Source organism: Alligator sinensis, unplaced genomic scaffold, assembly GCF_000455745.1.
Source record: "Alligator sinensis unplaced genomic scaffold, ASM45574v1 scaffold820_1, whole genome shotgun sequence".
NCBI lineage: Eukaryota > Metazoa > Chordata > Crocodylia > Alligatoridae > Alligator > Alligator sinensis.
Window position 1 is genome coordinate 745851 of NW_005842428.1, and position 19268 is coordinate 765118.

At 48.1% G+C, this 19268-nt stretch overlaps 1 protein-coding gene and 1 long non-coding RNA gene across 3 annotated transcripts in view; one reads left to right on the forward strand and one right to left on the reverse strand.

The window, feature by feature from the left end:
* The window catches only part of FNDC3A (fibronectin type III domain containing 3A), a 215434-nt gene that overhangs the window by 17776 nt on the left and 178390 nt on the right, over nucleotides 1–19268 (forward strand). The gene's annotated exons all lie outside the window — the stretch shown is intronic.
* Nucleotides 6523–8587, reverse strand: LOC102376302. Its single transcript, XR_324602.1, has 2 exons — nucleotides 8408–8587; nucleotides 6523–6584 (listed from the first exon to the last, which is right to left on the reverse strand). It is a non-coding gene; the product is annotated as an uncharacterized LOC102376302 (long non-coding RNA).

The following is a 19268-nucleotide window of genomic DNA, read 5'->3' on the forward strand; positions in this document are numbered from 1 at the left end:
ACAATATAGATACTGGACTTCAAAAATCAGACTTAAGCAATTTCAGGGAATTGGTACACAGGATCTCCTGGAGCAAGTCTAAACAGAAAGAAAAAAAAAAAACCCCTTTCCCCTCTATTTGGCTCAGGTGAGGCCAGATCTGGAGTACTGTGTCCAGTTTTGGGCCCTCCACTACTGAAAGGATGTGGACAGAGAGAATCCAGCAGAGGGCAACAAAAATGGTTAGAGGGCTGGGGCAATGATTTATGAGAAGAAGAGGGTGAGGAAACTAGAAGACTGAGGAGAGATTTAATAGCAGCCTTCAACATCTGAAGGTGGATTCCAAAGAGGATGGAGCTAAACTGTTTTCAGTGGTGGCAGATGACAGAACAAGGAACAATGGTCTCAAGTTGTAGCAAGGGAAGTCTGGGTGAGATATTAGGAAAAACTTTCTCACTAGGAGAGTAGTAAAGCGCTGGAACAGGCTACCCTGAGAGGTCGTGGAACATCCATCCTTGTAGGTTGGTTGGTTGGTTTCTTTTTCTTTTCTTTTCTTTTTTTTTTTTTTTTTTTAAGACCTGGCTAAACAAAGCCTTGGCTGGGGGAGGTTGTGTAATCTCCATCCTTGGAGTTTTTTTTAAGACCTGGCTAGACAAAGCCTTGGCTGGGATGATCTAGTTGGTGATGGTCCTGCTTTGAGCAGGGGTTGGCTTAAATGACTTGCTGAGGTCCCTACCAACCTCAATTTTCTTTGATTCTATGCAAAGGAGTCCAGGAGAGCTGACTGTACTTTGAGGCTCTTTTATGGACACTGGAGCAAGTTATCCCAAGGTGATGGAAGAATGGGAAGTGCAACAGGAGGCTGACCTGACCAAACAGTCTCTTATGACCTGAAACTCTAAAAGGAATTCTCTAAGACAAGGGTGTTCAACCTCCGGCCCATAGGCCAAATGCAGCCTGCAGAGCTATCGCATCTTGCCTCCAGGGCTCCCTGTGGATCAGATAATTTTGGCAGCAGGGAGCATTGCCAATTCATATGACCACTCCCCCACCAATCCCCTGTCAGATCCCTGTGCAGCTAGGTAGAGTTGGGCCACACCCCCTTCCCTCCGCGCAGTGCTGAGCCACTCCTCCTTTTCCCACAGGGTCAGGTTGGGGCTGGGCTGCCCCTTGCCCTCCTCTGAACAGCAGGGTGGTGCCTGCCATGCCTACCTCATGGAAAGACTGGGCACTGCCCACCCAGCCCACTGGAAAAGGTTGAGCACCACTGCTCTAAAAAATGGAAACTTGGTCATAGTACTAGGGAAGACTATAAGAGTGGCCTGGCATTCGGGGAGAAAATGAGGATAGCCAAGGCAAGACTTGAGATGCAACCAGCAAAGAACATAAAAGGCAATAAAAAGTGGTTCTACAAATGTCATAGTTTCATAGTAGCTAGGGTCAGGAGGGACCTGAACAGATCATCTAGCCTGATCCCCTGCCACAGGCAGGAATGAATGCTAGGTTCACAAGACCCCAGACAGGTGATCATCCAACCTCCTCTTGAATTTGCCCAAGGTAGGGGTGAGGACCACTTCCCTGGGAAGTTGGTTCCAGATTTTGACCACCCTAACTGTAAAATATTGCCTTCTGATCTCTAACCTAAACCTATTCTCCATCAGCTTATTACCACTGTTCCTTGTCACCCCAGGTGGTGCTGGGGAGAAAAGGGCTCTACCTATTTGCTGTTGATTTCCCCTGATGAGTTTGTAAGCAGCTTCTAGGTCCCCCCTTGGCCTCCTCTTGCTGAGGCTGAACAGGTTCAGATCCCTCGGTCTCTCCTCGTAGGGCCTGTCCTGCTGCCCTCTCACCAAGGGGGTGGCCTTCCTCTGAACCCTCTCGAGGCTGGCCACATCCCTTTTGAAGTGCGGCGCCCAGTACTGGACACAGTACTCCAACTGCGGTCTGACCAAAGTCACATAGAGAGGGGGGAGTATCACTTCTCTGGACTGGCTTGAGATGCACCCTTGGATGCATGACAAGGTATGGCTGGCCTTGCTGGCTACGGTCTGGCATTGGGCTAGCCTTGCTGGCTGCGGTCGAACATGAGCTGCCAATGCTAATCTTGGAGTCAATGATGACTCCAAGATCCCTTTCCATCTCTGTGCTTTTCAAGAGAAGAACTCCCCAGCCTGTATATATGCTGTGGATTCCTTCTCCCAAGGTGCAGCACCCTGCATTTGTCTACGTTGAACCCCATCCTATTCTCATCTGCTCACTTTTGTAGTCTGTCTAAATCTAGTTGCAGCCTCTCTCTCCCTTCAAGTGTGTCCACCTCGCCCCACATCTTAGTGTCATCAGCAAACTTGGACAGCATGAATGAAGATGTTAAACAGATGTCATAAGTAAGAGGAAGAGCAGATAAACCAATGGTTCCTTACAGAATGTAGAATGCAATGTAGTTAAAGATAATGCAGAAAAGGCTGAAGTACTTATTGCCTTTTTCACTTCAGTCTTCACAAGTTGGGACCGCTACCAGATGACAACTGCAGTTGACAGCAAGGATAGGAAAGGGAGCAAACAGCCCAGGTTAGGGTTTACTTAGATGTTTTCAAGTTGGCAGGGCTAGAGGGGATGTCCCCTGGGGTACTGAAGGAACTGGGTAAGAATTTTTAGAAGTGCACTGATACATCAGTCCAATATTGGATCAGTGCTGATGTAAAGAAAATTGGCTGTATTGGAAATCAGCCTGATGGGGCCAATAATTTAGCCAATTTAAATGTCAGTGTGTGCGTGCAGCTGCAGCACAGCACTCGGGCAGTGAGGAGCAGAGCCCAGCATTGTGGAGGGCTGCCTCCAGCTGGTAGGTCTGTTTGTGGTGGAAGGGGAAGAGGGAGGGAAGGGGTGGGGGTGGGGGGGATTTTCTTCTATAAGCTGACAGGCTCTGTGGCTGTGGGGAGAGCAGCAGATGCAATATACCTTCAATTTGGCAAGGCTTATGGCACTCTCTCTCACAAGAAATCTTGTGAACAAGTGAAGGAAGTACAAACTAGGTGGAAGTACTGTAAATTGGATGCACAACTGATTGGATCATCGTGCTCAACAATGGCTCAATGTTTATTTGGGAGGGAGGTATCAAGTGGAATTCCTGGATCTAGTATTGTTCAGCATCTTCATTAATGATTTGGATGATGGGGGTTCAATGCATGCTTAGCAAACCTGCAGATGACACCAAGTTGGATTAACTTGCAGGTGTTCTGGAGAGCAGGCCTAGGATCCAGAATGATCTAGATGACTGGAAAAACGGTCTGCAGTCAAATGAAATTCAGTGATGAGTCCTGCACTTGGAACAGGAGAAATGGATGTATAAAAACAAACTAGGAAATAATTGGCTAGGCTACAGGACTGCCAAGGAGGGTGTGGGAGTTACAGTAGACTATGAACTGAATATGAGCTAAGTGTGCTCACTTTTTGCAAATAACAGCATACTGGATTGTATTAGCAAGAGTGTCACTTGCAAATCAAGAGAAGTATTTAGCACATGGTGTACATGGAACAGTGCTTTGTCTAGCAGTAGATCCAGGAGATTTGGAGGTACAGTTGCATTGCTCTCTTGATTGCTGCTTCACTTTGTTTAAAACAAACCAACAGCGGGGACAGCTGCATTTCGGGGATAGTTGCAGGAGTTGGCGTACTTCATAGCATTAATATCTACTTGATTTTTCTGCTAATCTTTCTATTCCATAGGTGTTAACAGCTTTTGATCTTCCTCCAATCAAACTAGCCTTTTTTTTTTTTTTCCCCCCCTCCCCCCAACCATCCTTTCTGTTGCCTAGTCCTGAAAATTTGTTCTTGCTCACCTCCCAGCATGTCCAATGAAGGTGTGCTGCTCAGGAACCTGTACTGGGTGCCTTTGTTCCTGGGGGATTTGAACCCACAACAAATCGGACAGGGCAGCGAGGGGCAGGGCTAAAAGCAGGCTCAGTTGTATAGTGGTACAGCAGTTGGAAGCACGAGGGAGTTGCAAAGTTGAGGTGAAGAAGCAAGTTACCACAGTGACCCTTCTCTGGGTTATTCATTACAATGGGTAAGGGAGGTTGGATCAGCAGCCCAACTAAGGTGGCATAAAACTGGCGGCTGAGGGGTAGGTTTCCCTAGATAGGGGTGCTGCTAGCACAGGGGTGGGCAAAATGCAGACCGTGGGCCCTGCCAGGCCACTCTATCTGGCCCATGGGACCCCTAAAAATGTAGAAAACATATTTATCTGCCCCTGGCTGCCTGTCATGTGGCCCTCGATGGTTTGCCAAAACTCAGTAAGTGGCCCTCTGCCTGAAATAATTGCCCGCCCCTGTGCTAGCAGCTGAAGCAAGTCCTCCCCCAACTGTCTGCTTCCACATGTTGGGGGTGGAAGGCAATGGAAGCCAACTGTAGGCATGTTGTAGGTGGAGAGCAGTGGGTAAGGGGGATACTTACAGCTCTGTCCCCACCTGCCTCAATGGTTGGGGGCCATGAGAGGTGGGGGGACAGTTTGGCAGAGGTTTTGAGGAAAAGGGGCTTCTAGGGACCATGAAGGGCTGAATGGGGGAGGTCATGGGCACCAAGGACCTTTTGTGGGGAGGGTTGGGTCTGTGACGTAGGGTCGTTTCAGGCATGTAGGGGCAGGTAGAGCATGGGGCTGAGGACGGGGTGTCTGCAGTTAAAATGGGCTGTGAAGGAGGGGTTAGGAGCAAGAGGGATTGTGGGTGAGTGGGGCCCAGGATGTGAGGGGCTACAGAAAGATTTGAATGCTCAGAGGGGCAAAGGAGGGCTCAATGTGGTGTGAGTGGCCAGGGGGCTGGGGCATCATGGGGATGTCTGTGCAGGGTGCAGTGTATTCATGGAGGCAGTGAGGGGACAGGGTAGGACTCTGGGGTTTGAGGGAAATAGTGGGGTCTGATGATAACAAACAATTTGGGTACAATAGGGTGGAGCTTAGCATAGGGATGCAGTATATGGGATAATGGTGAACAGTGGAGGCAGGGGGCATATGAGGCAGAAGGCAATGCATAAAGAGCAGCATGGAGCATTTTGGGGCCATGGTGGAGTGTCTGGAGGGACTCGTGTGAGGCTGAAGGGAGTAGTTCTGTTCATTGCCGGGACTGGTTGCGGAGCTCCTTGGCACCAGGTGCCTACCCACCCTGGAGCTAACAGTCAGCTGCCACTGACTGCTATGCTTTTTTTTTTTTTTTTTTTTTTTTTCTTCTTCTTCCTTGGATCTTAAATTGATCAATATATGCTAGGTATCCAAGGGGCATTAGTAACATTTCTAGGGGTTTTTTTTATTATTGTTGAGGAAAAGCTTGTTATGGGATGAAACATGACACTGTACCTTCTGACCCCCTTTTTCAAAATCCTAGCTCTATTCGTGTCTGTGTCAAATTTTGGGCCCCGTACTTCAAGAAGGACGTGAATAGATTGGGAAGCAAGACTTTAGAGGAAAGGTTGAAAGAACTAGGGTTATCTAGTTGGCAAAGGAGAAGACTGAGGGGAGATTTGATAACAGCTTTCAAATCCTCAAGGGCAAGTTACAGAGGATGGAAATGAGCTTTTCAGTGTGGCCATAGGAGGCAGGACTAGGAGTAATGGCCTCAAACTACAGCAGAGGAAATTTTAAGTTGAAGATTAGGAGGAACCTTCTCACTGTGCGGGTGGTCAAGCAGGCTACTTAGAAAAGCTGTGGAATCTCCAACTTTGCAGGTCTTCAAGGGCAGGTTAGACACTGCTGCAATGGTTTAGTCGAGGACCTGCTTTGAGCAGGGGCTGGACTAGATAACCTTGTGAGGTCCCTTTCAGCCATACTTTAAAATCCTAACTTGAGTTTTGGTTCTCTTCTCATGCTATTGTTTTTAAAAGTGGATGAATCTGTGACATGGGCAACTGGTGCCTTCTGATACTGGGGGGCATAAGCAGCTGATCGCTGACTGTGGGGAGGGGATCTCCAAGCAGCCAATCGGAAGTGCCAGTGGCAAAACCAGAAGTGCCACCGATGCCTCTCTTGGTACCCCCACAATCTGGGGGGGGGTGCCAGCTGTCTCCCTCCACTCCCTAGCCAGTGAGGGCCAATCTCAGGGGGGCACGTGTTCCCCTGCCCCTGTACATGTCACCTGTGATCTGTGAGACTCTTGACATGCATTACAACCCCAATAACCATCAGAATGAGGGAGTGGGCTATGAGATGTGTAATCCATTGCTGGTATCTTGGGATCTCTTTGGGAAACCAAACTGCTGCTACCTGTAGGGATGGTAGCTAAACAGGTTCAGGAAGAGGTTTATTTGAGAGATTCTCGGTACAAGAACGTAATACTTCAGCAGTTTCAACAAACACAGTATACTGAAAGCCATCTAACCACAGCAGGCCTACATGTAGGTAATAGATGTGCTGAGGAAAAGATTTTTAAGATGTGGGGGGCAATAGACAATTGAGTAACAGTAATTTTTTTTTAGTGCTAGTTCCTCTGTATACTCCATTGCAGACACGTGCATGCTCCATTGCGTCTCAGGCCAGAGACTTTGTCAGAAGTATTCTTTCAGTCTGTCTATATGCTCTAGCCATCCTTGTGTAGTGAGTAAAGAAGGGGGTGTACAAGCTGGCGAGAGAATGCCTGATTGTTACTTTAATTTTAATTTCATGACTCTTGCACCTAAATATCTGGGATATTAAAACTATGTGGTCTGTCAGACTTATTACTCTGATTTCCACATTTGCCTTTGCTTAGGAGAGATTCATGTTTTCTGGCCCATTGTGGCAGGCGCCTCCTCCAGGGGTGGCTGTAAGCTCCTGGAGGCCAAAAAAAAACCCTATTTTTTTTTTTTCTACCCTGCTTGCTCTCTGGGGTCAGTCACCCCTTTGTTTATCTGACACGCCTTTGATGTATTTTATGGTTTATAAAAGGGAGGCTGCCCCAAAGCTTCCCAGACCCGATCTCCTAATAACTACCTGGTTTCTGCAGTCATTGCCTTGTTTAAGGGCTAATTGCATGGCTTTGTTTTGCCCCTATAGCGTGTCCCAAGTCTCGCAGGTGGCATCCTTCTCTGATGTTCTCTTTACATTCCCTTCTATAAGCTTTCAGACCCCTTGGTCCCACTCTTAGCCTCTCTCGAGGCCCTTTGAACCCCTTGATCCCTCTCTAGGCCTCTGGACCTTTTGATCATTCTCCCAGCCTCTCTAGGCTACTGGACTCCCAGATCTCATGTGGGTCCTACTTTCTCCCAGTCTCTCTCTGGACTTCTGGACCCTTTTGGTCCTGCTCTTTCCTGAACCCTCACTGGAGCTCTGTACCTTTCTGGTCCCACTCTTTAGACGTGCAGTTATTCCTGTGTACATTGCTGCCAGCCTTTTCTTACTCACTGGGGCCCTGGTTCTTACCCTGCCTTTCTCTGGGCTGCAGGTTCCTAACCAGGTTGTTGTGGTTTTTTGGGGGTTTTGTTTTTGTTTGTTTGTTTTTTCCCAGTAGTAATCCTCTCAACCTTTGGCCCCTCCTGAGCCCCGGCCCTGCGCTGAGCTAGTTGAGGCCTCCAGACCCCTTAACCCTGCACATCACTCCCGGGCTGCTAGTCACTGACTCTACCTTCTGTGCCCTTCGGGCTATGAGTCCCTAGCTTCCCATGCCCTTGCAACCCATTGGCTGGGCCCTGCTCTTTGGCTGTGGCCCCTATCTTTTGGACTCTTGGATCCTCTGATTGCACTCCCAGTCCCTTTCTGGGCCCTGGGCTTGTGGATCCTCTGATTCTTGCTTGCTTGAACCCTCCAAGTATTTTTCTGTCAGTGTGCTTCCCTAGCCTTCCCCCTCCATGGGGTAACCCACAATGCAGTGGGAGCTGGGGTTTTAGGGCACACTATACTCAACCTTCCCTGGGGTTTCTCACCAGTGACACTACTGAGGTTTATGATCATAGTAGTGGGAGAGTGCAGTTTTCGATCTTACAGACGCTTGGGCTATTCTTCCCTAGCTGTCCTTGCCCCTCCTGGGCTAGATTCCTTGGCCTCCTGCTGACGTCATACTTTCCCTCTGGGCTCTCAGACCCACTGGCTTCATTCTCAGTTCCTAGTTTCTTCTGGGCTCATACTTGCCCCTCCAGGCTATGGGCATCCTGCCCCCTCCCTCTCTCTGTTCACAGTAAAGTACAGGCTTCCAACGCCCCTGGCCCAGCTCACACTCGACCCTCTGTGGCTACCCTGTTCTGGTGAGGCCTGGCTGCAGCCCCTCCTGGGACCTGGCCCAGCCAGTTGAGACTTGGGATCCCCATGGCTTGACTTGCTCCCCTTAGGCTCTGTTTCCAGCAGTGGTTCCTCCTGGACCTGCAGCCCTCTCTGGGTCTGGTCTTCAACCCACTATCACTTGCCTGCATGTACAACACTCTCTGCCCAGGTACTACTCCCTTGTTCCCCTAAGCTGGTATGATTGCTTACCCCAGCATCTCAAGAACCTGGCTGTTGTCCTGCTGTCTGGAGCTTCTTCCTTTGTGACTCTCAAGGCCAGACTGCTGTGGGCTGTACTCTCTGTGCTGGCAATCAGGAGCTGGAGCTATCATGCTGAGAAGATGTTCCCCCAGCAGGCTCTGTGGCCTAATGCTGGCTCAGTTCAGGGACCTGGGCTCATACCGGCTAGGGACAGACATTACACGCGAACTGGTTTAAACCTGTAACAGAACAGATGTTCAGTGCACATAAAAAAGTTTGAGAATGTCACGGCGGGGTCCTACAGGAGGGCCATGATCTCCTTAAGGCCCCCTCTCCGTGCCAAGTTGGCCCAAGGGCACCCTCTATTTCTCGCCCGCCACGTCTTTGATGGTTAGATAAGGTTGGGAGGCTGCCTTGCGTCTCCTTGGGCACGGTTAGTTGGGACCTCCATCCCCCTGACTTCCCGGACTCCTCGAGGGTCTCCCTGTATGATGGGTGCTTCCTGGGCACCCTAGCCTTATGGGCTACGTATGGCTCCAACCTCCCCTGATACCACGCCCCAAGCCTCGCAGTTGGGATGGACGCTGGTCTGTCGAATATGCTCGCCCGCTCTCTGGGGCCTCCTCTGTATGCTCTTGACAAAGCTGCCCCTCTCCTGGGGCCTTCTGTGCCCACTCTGGGACTTCTCTAGAATGCTGCCCCTCTCTTGGGGCTCTCTCCCCAATGCTGCCCTCTTCCTAGGGCTCTCTGCGCCCACTCTAGGCATTCTCTGTAGTGTCACCCCTCTCAGGGTCCTTCTCAATAAAGCTGCCCCTCTCCTGGGGACTTCTGTGCCCACTCTGGGACTTCTCAGTTATGCCACCTGTCTCTCAGGCCCACCGCACTGCTACCCCCTTTCTCCAGGGCTCACCACACTACTACCCCCTCTCGCCGGGGTTTACCACACCGTACTCCGCCCTTCTCCAGGGTTTACCGCTGTACTAGGCCTTCCTCAGGGGCTTGCCACGCCCGCCCTGGGGCTTCTCAGTAGTACCCCTTTCTCTGGGGCTCACCATACCCGCACTGGGGTTTCTCCACAGTGCCCCCTCTCTGGGGCTTGCCACGCCCACACTGGGCTTCTCAGTAGTGCCCCTCCTGGGGTTCGCCACGCCCACACTGGGGCTTCTCCATGACACCCCCTGTCTGGGGCTTGCCGGGCCCAGCTTGGGCTCTCCAGTAAGGTTGCCCCCTTTCTGGAGCTCGCCATGACCAACTTGGGCTTCTCAAATGCCCCTCTCTGGGGCTGGGGTCTATGCACCCCATAAGCTGCACCCTTGCTGGCGCCGGGATCCCCACGCTACTGTGGGTCTCCTATGAGTATGCTGCGCCCTCACTGGCGCCGGGGTCCCCACGCTGCTGTGGGTTCCCCCTGAGTATGCTGCGCCCGCTCTGGCGCTGGGGTCCTCACACTTCATTGTGAGTCCCCAATGAGGCCTTCTCCAACCCCTAATAGCCTCGTCCTAGCCACCAGTGTAATACATAACAACACAAACTCGAGCCCCCTGGCTATAACTCAAACACACGCCCTCTGGCTATAACAACATTGCTCAACTCTGGTCAAGCTGTCCTTGCCGTTAGGCTTCTCCTCACATCCTAACTCCAGGAGCTCCTGTCCCTCTGGCTGCTGGGCTTCAGGCCTCTGCTCCTGGGCTTTGAGGGCCAGGCCTTGCCCCTTCTGGTCAGCTGACTTCCTGGTTGCCCCGGGCAACCCACAGCTGTGCTCATTATTCCCTACCAGGGCGCTCTCCCTGGCAGTTTCCCCTCTCTAGGAGCAGGGCACCTCCGTGCTCTGCGACAGAGAAGAACCTGGTTGAATGTAGTGTCAGACTTAACCGATTTGAGTCAAACCAGTTTATGCAATGTCTGTCCCAGACCCCTCGCTGGATTAAATTAAATCAGACTCCCCCAGCATGCTGTCTGGGCTGGGCGGGGTGCTCTGCTCCACAGCAGAACTGGTCCCTCCCATCTGCTCCCAGGCTCCAGCTCCAGCAGTCTCTGCAGGTGTCTGCCTAGCTCAGGGGTGGGCAAAATGCGGCCCGCAGGCTGGATCTGGCCCACCAGGCTATTCTGTCCGGCCCTCAGGGCCCCTAAAAATTCAGAAAATTTAATATATATCTGCCCCTGACTGCCTGTAATGTGGCCCTTGATGGCTTGCCACAACTCAGTAAGTGGCCCTCATCGCAAAAAATTTGCCTGCCCCAGCCTAGCTTCTGCTCCCTCCCCCCACTCTGCTAAGCAGGCATTTCCCCCCCAGTCCCTCACAGACACCTCTCAGCATTAGCTAGCAGGCCACATGCTGGCTGCCTCCAAGCTGTGGCACGCAGGACAAAAATGGAATCAGCAGATAGCTGGTAAAGTTTTCTTAATGGGATGTTTTCTTAATGCGATGATAAACACTGAGTTAGGGGTGATTTAAACCCTTCCTGCTGGGCTGCTCAGGAGTGGGGTGAACCTCTCCTTAATTGAAGTGTCCTGCCAGAGCCTGGCCATACCCCCCTCAGCTGTGGAAGGAAGGGAGGGCTGTTTTAGCATGCCTTCCCCCTCCCCACCCCTTCCAGCTTCTAGCCAGAGCCACTGCAGGCATGTCTGCATTTCTGGGATGTCTGCCTGGTTACAAAACCAGTTCAGCCTAGCCAGGTTAGGCTAACCTGCAAAGATTGAATCAGTTCAGGTTCAGGCTTTTTAAATGTCTGTCCCTAGCCCATAAGTTCAGTACACACTAACCAGTTTCAAAATGGCTGAAACTGGTTTAAGATAAACCTGGTTGAATGCAGTGTCCGACTTAACTGATTTGGGTCAAACTGGTTTATACAACATCTGTCCCAGACCCTCTCCTAGTTCAAGTTAAACCAGAGTCCCCTAGCATCCCAGATGCTTTGCAGCCCTTGACCGTGCTTTCTGTTCCTGAGAACAGGGCTGGGCCTGCCCCTCTTCTCCCTAGCCAGAGCTCTGGCAGAGACTGCAGGTACAGCAGGACCTGCCTGCTATCTCACTGCTCTCCCTCCCTTCCTCCCATTTCCCATAGCATGGACTCCAGCCACATGGACCCTAGCCAGCATGTGGTTTGCTAGCTAATGCTGAGAGGTGTGTGTCTCCAATTTGACTGAGACAGGACAGTGTCCACTTAAGGCTTTTTGGAGCTAATCAACAGGTAAGCTGGTAATATCTCTCTGTTCCTTTCTTGGAAAAAACTGTTTAAGAAGAGCTAGAACTAATGAGACAGACTCTTGTTTTGTTGATGGGGTGTGATAAACTTTGTGGTGTTAGTCCCCTGCTGGCTTGCCTGTAAAGTTTGCTGTAGACAGCATCAAGAAGCAGGGAGACGGAGATTGAAAAGCTCAATATTATCAACAGATGCATGCACTGCACACACCCCTTTTGCCTCGGAGTGCTAGCCCAGGGCTAGGGTCTGGCAACTCTCCCATCCCTTGAGCACCAAGTAGAGAGAGCCTGGGACTGTGCAGGCCAGGGTGGGGGTTTAGACCCTTCCCTAATCAGAGGTCCTGCTAGGGCTTGGCCCATACCCCCCCACTCAGCTCAGCAGTGTGGAAGGGAGGGCTGCTCTAGGGCCCCCCAGCTTCCAGATTGAGCCACTGCAGGCATGTGCCTGCATTTCTTCAGTCCAGAAGAAATGTCTGTACTGTTGAAAACTGATTCAATCTAGGCAGATTAGACTAACCTGCAAAAATTTAATCAATTCAGGCTCAGGCTTTTTGAATATCTGTCCCTAGCCACCCTGTCTAAGCCCAGACCCATCCCTGATCATGTGGCCCCTGGCTGCCTCCTGCCCCACCTGCAGCCTGCTTCAGCTATAGCCTGTCTGCCTGATGATGTTTCCTCTAGGCAGCTTTCTAGATTTTTAGTGCCTGTTCCTTTCTGGGGCCTTGGCTTATCTCCCAGTTAAGCCCAGCCTTTTCCCTAGCCCTCTTTAGCCCCCTCACCACTTGCAGGCTTTTTTTGCAAGCTGGCAGACCCCTTTAAAGGGGAAGAGTCACTATGCAGTGCTACCAATGTAATATTTGTAGGTTTTTCTAACAAGATGGACAAAATTCAAGAAGGTTCATCTCTGAACACATTACTCATGGATTATTCTGTTGGGTGTGAGGGATCCTGGCCCTGTGACCACCCCTTCCACAAATACAGCAGGTCATAGGGGTTGTCTTGAGTTCAGCTTCAGTAGCCTCCAGGGAACTTTTCCAAGATTTCTTCAAAATCTTGTATTAAGAAAGATTGTGAGGGAAATGTTAAGCAGTCTGGAGGAGAAGAGGGATACTTTAACCTTCTCCACCCTCTTCAAAATTAGGTTGGTTTATCCAACTTTCCCCAAAATTTGGGAGACTCCTTGTCACAGTACACGTACTGGACTTCTAGCACATGGTTTGACACTGGCATCAATCCAAACTCCTTCCTAAGCATCCTAGTACTAGGGTTCTGAGTGCAGAATCTCTCAATTCTTACTCCGAGGGCACTGAGTGAGCAGCTGCCGTCCACACCAAACCTGCCTTTGGTACACAATACTCTGATACCATATGACTGTTTTATGTCAGGACTGAGCTGAGATCTCCCACTGTTCTCCTTGTTATTAGCCCAGTATAGTGCATTGGCTGAGCTAGCAACACAAGTCTGTTTGAATCTCTGTTAGTAGCTGCAGATTTACACCTGGTATAGAAGTAGAAATAGAGATCATTGCTGGGATGGCACTGATTGTTAGTTGTGCTCATGAGCAAGGGTAGATTTCAAAGTACTCTGTATCTATTGTTCTACCATTTGAACTTGGAACCGTTAAACTCTTTATGATTCTATGATTAGTGACAAGGCTTCACCTGCTTACTTGTGACTAAGACTAAATTAGTTAAATTCTGAAAGGGGGGTCTAGTCTGTCACAATATTGTATAATCATATGCATGTGCTTTGGCACCACTCCTTGCTTGAGTCACTTCCATTACTGTGCACTAGACAGCGTGACTTTATTGCACCTGCTGGGGTTCCTGCATTAACCACCTGAAGGATTTATAAAGGAGTAAATATGATACTGGTACAGAATAGATCTATGCACAGGAACAATTGAAGGAAAAGGAGTCCTTTCCTTCTACTTCCCATGGAATTTCTCTAGCTCTAGTTGTCATCTTGTCTAGTCAAGGCAGTAAAATTAGTCTTTCTTACCTTCAAGTCCCTTGTGCTTGTAGAGTTTTACAGAAATTGCTAAAAACTGTTGTGTATATACTCTCCAGGATCTTCTTGATGAGGGTTAACAAAACCTTTGTTTAGACCATTGGATGTTCTCCATGAGTCAATACCAAAGTAACCCTTGCCAAAAATGAGGCACGTTTTTTACCTCTTTGGATGATATGGTAGATTCCTGCTCTTATTATATCTACCTGTAAAAAAGCAGAAATAAATTGTTATTCTACCAGGTGCTATGGAAAGCTATTACTTGCCACAAGGGAATTGGAGATAGGTGCAACAGTCACTGGCAAAAGAAGTAGCGACAGCCAGAAGCTGTATTGGCTGCCAAAGGCATGAACTACTGTGACTTTGTTGCCAGGAAAAGCTATTTTCCAGTAACATAATCTTGAAGTTCAGACTACTTGTGGACCAATTAGTTTATTATTACAAATATGCAGAATATAGTAACAAACTGCCATGAGACTACAAAGAGTTGTTTGTGATCTTTTTTTAAATTAAGGCAAGGTAATCTTTGCAGATGTCTTTGAATGCAGTTTTGCATTCTGCCATAATAATGAGAGGCTGCTCTTGGCTGCAGAATTCTTGTAATTCCTGGGAATATGAGATAACAATGGAAGACTGATCATTTGAGAGCAATGCTCTCATCAAAGAAGATGGTTGACTACTGTTACTGAAAGAGTGGCCTGGGAATCGTTAGTCCCTACAAGTCTGTTTACCTGCAACAAAAAGGGAAAATAGTGAGCTGCAGACTTCTCTTTTGAAAACAGGTCAGTTTCCCTATACTCCATTCAGCAGTGGTTGTATGAACCCTCATGTAAATGTCAAAGGCTGAAAAGAAGACCTTCTGCTCCTTTTCTTTTCTAGGTCTGCAAAGGGTCCATCGTTGATTAAATGCATTTTAATGAGGCACTTGACACCTACATGCTGATTAATTACTTAAATCTAGCTCCCCCTTTTCCATTGCTTCCCATCACTTTATAGGAGCTACTTCTCTAGGTATTTAACAGTCTCTGATAACGCACAGATGGTTTTTTAGGGGAAAGAGAAAATGTCAACATCTGCCCAGCTGACCCTGCTTGCCCATTGTGCTGACTCCAGTGCAGCAGGTGCAACATAATTTTTTATTTCCTTTGAGAGAGACTGAAACTATTACTATACTCCTTGCTTATAACATGCACCCCAATTTTCAGCAACTGAATTTTGGGGGGGTGCTTTATGTGAGAGAGTACAATATAATGCTGTGTATTAATGTAAAAAAAAACACTCGGGATTTATTATACACCAGCAAATCACCCTAACAAATCTAGATGCTGGGTATTCAGAAGACTTCAATAGTCTCAGCATGCATCCATATGAATGGTTCAGTGGTACAGTCAATGGAGAAAATTACAAATTTTGTTCCTATTAACACTTACATTCATCAATTGACTTGACCAGTATTTCCATTATTGTCAGTAGAAAAATCTTTAAGAGAATCCATAGGGCAAACAATTCAGTAGTAATCTCCATGTGACCATCGCCATTCTGGCTCCAGCAGCTGCGGGATAGCCACTGTTCTTCATCTACCTCTCAGGCCAGACCTTGACTCAAACCAATGGGATAATAAGTAATTCTAACTTTTCTTCCTGTATCTGACAGCATGGCATTTTGATACATGTTGGGTTTAGAAAGGCCATGCTTTATTACAGGTCCAGTTCATTTTATTCAGTAGCAGAAAGGAGTCTCCAAGGAAGATCTATATCTTTCTAAACGGAATATATCAGGCATGGAGTAATTGACATCATGCTTCTCTTTACTCCACACTATCAGGCATACTGAACCATGTATTGTCACTAAATTCCATGCGACTGTCTAGAAATGCTCTCAGTATGGCATAAGGCGTTGCTGCTGCAGTGCTTTTCACTTCATAGTTGACAATTCCATTATATTCTCTCATGAAGCTGTAACAAGAATCATGGAAGAATTTGTGTGCTTCCCACCAGTATCTAAACCAATAGCTTTTTGGTCATTTCATGCTCAAGCTTCTGTTTGTGCCTCTGGCCTTATGTTCATCTTTCTACTAGTTCCTGAACAGTTTCAACATCTGTTAGAACAGAGGAATTGGCTAATCTTATGCCAGACCCTCCCTATGCATTCTTCTATTAGTTTTCTTCTTAATTCATGTTTACACAAGTTTTAAATGCACCATTTGTTATCTGCCCTATGCTGCTGTAGAACAGATAACTCTGTTCCAGGGTAAAGTTACTCCTTCAGAAGTCAGGAGTGCCTGTATACTGCTATACACATTGTAAGCCCACAGCCGTAGTCTATTTCATTACCGGGTGGCCATTTACCCAGGGGTGGGCAAAATACAGCCTATGAGCTAGATCCAGCCCACAGACAGACTTTGTCTGGCCTGTGGCAGGTCCCTCAGTCCTGCTGGCCCAGGTGCCATCTGGCCCTTAGCACATCCCACTGCCCCTGTGTGCACAGCAAACCTGGGGCAGCTCTGCGGTCAGACTCCATTTCCCACCAGTGGCGACTCTTTCTGACTGTCACTGCTGCCAGCCCTGTGGAGACTGGTCAAGACCCACACAAACTGGGCCCAAGCCCTGGGCTGAGTGTGGAGACCTGGCCCCAGCCCACCCTATGTAAGGGGTTGGGGCCTCTAACATCTGCTTTGGACCTGTCCACCCCAGCTGTGGCATCTGGGCAGAAGCTGCTGCTTGGTGCAGGGAAAAAAGCAGGGCCCAGCCCCCTTCCCCTTGCCACTGCTAGGCCCTTCTCTCTGCTGCCACCCAGAGCCTGTGCCAGGGCTCTCCTCTCCACCCCCAGTGCCACCCCTGGGCCCAGTGAGGCGACAGCAGCAGGGCAAGGAGCTGCAAGGCAGCTCCAGTGTGGGCTCCAGGCAGCGGCAGCAAGCAGAACCCAGCAGTGGCGAAGGAAAGGCAGCCGGGCCCCGCTTTTTTCCTCCCCTTCCCCTGCTGAGCAGCAGCTTCTTCCCAGCTGCCACTGCTGCTCATCATGTCTGGAGCAGGCACTGCAGGGAACCTGACCCCTTCCCCACCTCCGCATGGGCCGGGGCTGAGGCTGTGTACTAGTGGCTGTGGGGAGGAGAGCCATGGGGCAGATTCTGGGTAACAGCAGCAAGAAGGCTTCTGTAGTGGCCAGGAGGATGTGGCTGCCTCCACCACCAGGTCCTGGTTTTAGTTTCTGCCTGGTTGCTACCTCCATACCCAGACGTTACCATTGCTGAAGCTGGGCAGCAGCTCCAGCCCCTCCTTGGGGTGGAAAGGCAACCTGGAAGCAGTGTTGGTGGTGGTCCTACTGAAGCTGCCACCCACCTGAAGCCCCATAGGTGACTGGTAGGTGGGGCACAGGGACATGTGCCATCCCTGCTGCCAGCTTCTGTGGGTGCTCCCCCCAGACTCGGGAGGCACCAGTTGCCCATGTGAAGCCCCATCATGCATAGGGAGGCTTGGTGAGCTGCTGTGGCGGGGAGAGGGTGCTGACCCAGCCTATGACAGTTTCCAAAAACTCCTTAAGTGGCTTGCAGACCCAAATAATTGCCCACCCCTGCATTTACCCAGTGTAAGCAGGCTGTTACTAGTCCGCTTCCACCCAGTGGTGAGCTTCTGTAATAACACCTACTGTGGACAGCTGCTTCTGGAGAGTTGCAAGATTTGATTGGTAATTATATCTATTATTGTCTTAAATGCATAATTGTGAGAAGTGTTACACAGGCTTTTGGACAAAAAATGTCTTTTCTCAGGTCTGATGACAAAGCAGATTCAGCCCAAGTTTAAGTACTAGGTGGAACAATTACTTTTAACACCTTATCGAAATGGCTCCTTAAAAATGAAGAGGAAGGTAAACTTTTGATCTAACAAAAGGTAATTATAAAAAAAAAAAATAAAAATTGCTTTTTGCATATTTCCTCAATCATCACAGCTACAGAAACATTATAGCTTTAGAAACCTGGTCATATCTCTATTCTGGACATGAGTCTTACATTGATATAAGTGTATTGTATGTCTGCATCCTAACTTTTTCAGTGAGGCACATTTTTCTTCAGATTTCATTTTAGTGGTAAAGAGAGAGTATTTAATTCATTAGATGCTAGTAGAGGCTTTACTACCTACATGCACAGAATTAAACCAATTAAATGGTCTAAAAAATTATTTGCCTCTTTAGTGAAATAAAAAGTGGATGTGTTTCCACACACAGGCTTACTAAGTAGTTTTTGAATTGCATTCTTCTCTGTTGTTGTATCTTCAGTGCTCTGACTTCTGACTGTATTAAAGCTTGTTTAGCAGGGCTGCACGTAGCTTCAGAAGCCTTCCTGAAAAATATCCTTGTTTTTATAAATACAAACACCAGTCCAGCCTGTGCACTACTATGCACCTGTTTTGGGTGTCTCTTTCCATAGAACAGTACTGCAGTCTGCTCTGTAGCTAGGTTCCAAGCATGCATCTCCTATGTAGTCTGCTGCTTGGATGTCTCTCAATGGAATACATGCAGTGAAGCTGCCATATTAGTCCTATACCCCCATATACTTGAGTCACAAGGATGGCTGAGGTACATATATAGACTGAATGATCTGTGTCATCGGGGATCTTGGTTTTCTCTGATTTAAAAAAAAAAAAAATCCCCAATTTTCAGATTTAAAAACAGTAACCCAAAATCCACATTTTTCCATAATCAAAATGAAACACCACTAAAATATATATCATTTTGATCAGGGGGAAAATGTGGATTTGGGATTTTTTTAAATCTCGAGTTTTCAGATTTAATCGGAGAAAACCAGGGTCCCTGGTCATCATCCTGTCTGGTCAAGGCAGTGGACTCAGGCAATGTCTTCAATCTTCAGGTCATTTCTTCAGTGGAACACGCGTACAAATTGGACATCTGAAAACACCCCAGTTATGTAACTGTTGGAGGAACCACATAGAGAAATAACTTGTCTGTCCTAATTTATCCTACAATCTAAAAATTCTAGTTGTTGGGTCACAGCCCAAGGAAATCCAGCTGCAATGAAAGGGCCAGCATAGTACGTGATGTTTTGATATAGCTTTGTGAGGTCTAATTCCATTTATAATATGACACTACCTGTTCCTGTGCAGGTGAACATAATGCTTTCTATTTAGTGGATATTGCCTCTCTTGTTCGAGAGTAGCAACCAAGTTGAATAATGTATACAACTTCTTCGTTTCATATTTCAGAAGTCACTTTTCCTGGTTAATGAGTATTGAAAAACTATCTGAAATTAAGTGGCAGTTGCATCACCCAAATAATGAGGAGAAATTTCATATAGTAAAGCTCTGACCCTGACGTATTCAAATCAGTTATACATTTCATGCCATATTTAAGGATGCTAAAGCCGTCCAAAGCATTCAAGTAATGACTGCACTCAATGCTGGAGAAAGAAAAAGAAGCCTCTTACTACTTTAGGTTCTGTACATCTAAGGATTGCGTTAACCCTTGGGTCACAGCATAACACTGGAGCTCCTGTTTAACTGGTTCTCTACATACTTAAGTCCTTTCTTGAGGTTGATCATTCCCAGGAGAATTCTTCATCTTATATGTCCATCCCTTATTCTTTGTTTCTAATTGTTTAATTTTGTTTGGTCATAAAAACACAGTTTGTTTACATCTTGCTTACTAA